The following is a 1,207-nucleotide window of genomic DNA, read 5'->3' as shown; positions in this document are numbered from 1 at the left end:
TAACACAAAATCTGTGAATATGAGATGTAGTCCCTTTAAATTGAACTACCAAAACAGCAGCAAAAACTTAACACATAATCTGTGAATATGAGATGTAGTCCCTTTAAATTGAACTACCAAAACAACAGCAAAAACTTGGTAAAAGCTCCCATGTGCAGCAATCAAAATATGTTCAAGAATATTGATGTAATTTGGTTCTTGAATCCAGTTACCCCTAAAATTTCATATAAATTGTTTTTAAGATCTCCCCATATGGTGAGGTATTTTGAAAAGAAAGGCCCCAGAGAGAGTGAGTGCATTATGGTATGATTTTTGTGTTTCGATTCATGACATTGTTTGAATTGTAAATTAGCCGATACTGAATTTCACGTTTTAATCGATTCATACATAGCAAACCCTAAATCGGTTCATACATATCAAACTCTAAATCGAATCAAACATAGCAACAGCCGATTTAGGGCAATAAAGCAAACAGCCGAGGAAGTTAGGGCAATCGTGTACCTGATGAAGGAGAAAGAGCTCGTCGAGATAAAGGCAGACTGTATGTATGGAGCTTGTCGAGATGAAGGCAGACTGTGTGTATGGAGCTCGTCGAGATGAAGGCGGATTGTGTGTACCTGTAGAACTCGTCGAGATGAAGGAGATGAAGGTAGAACTTCCGTCGCCGGCGAGATGGAGCGTCTGCGTATGGAGGAGCGACGGGGAAGGATACGATTATGGAGGCGTCTGCGTATGCGTATGGAGGAGAGCGATGGGTAGATTTGTAAAAAGAAACCTTGTTCCACTTAGTTCTAGGGGGTAAGGGTGAACACATGTGTCCTACTCGTGTCCAAGTTAATTCCACCTAGTTCCACTTAAAAACACACCAAACATGGGACAAGTGTGTCATGTCCTGTCCCACCCTGTTCCACGTGCCAAACACACCATACAGTTTGAAATTTAAAAGTTCATTATTATGGTACGTAAAACGATCGGATTTGGTCCCTTCTTCTAATAAATGTTTAGAAAATCCATTAATCAAAGGGTGTTTTAGTCTTTTCTTTCTTCTCTTTTTCATTTTGTGTAAATATGTAAATTTATAACTATAATATCCGTGTTTCGTTAACTCGTACAAATTGGGTTAAGTGAATTTTGGTAGAATTATGCATGATATATTTTTACCCCATGCTTAACCAATTTGTACCCTAGACTAGTTTTACGTCAAAAT

Source organism: Cynara cardunculus (genome assembly GCF_001531365.2).
Source record: "Cynara cardunculus var. scolymus isolate 2C chromosome LG 11, CcrdV1, whole genome shotgun sequence".
Lineage (NCBI taxonomy): Eukaryota > Viridiplantae > Streptophyta > Magnoliopsida > Asterales > Asteraceae > Cynara > Cynara cardunculus.
The sequence above is the reverse complement of the archived record's forward strand: the minus strand, read 5'-3'. Positions refer to the sequence as shown.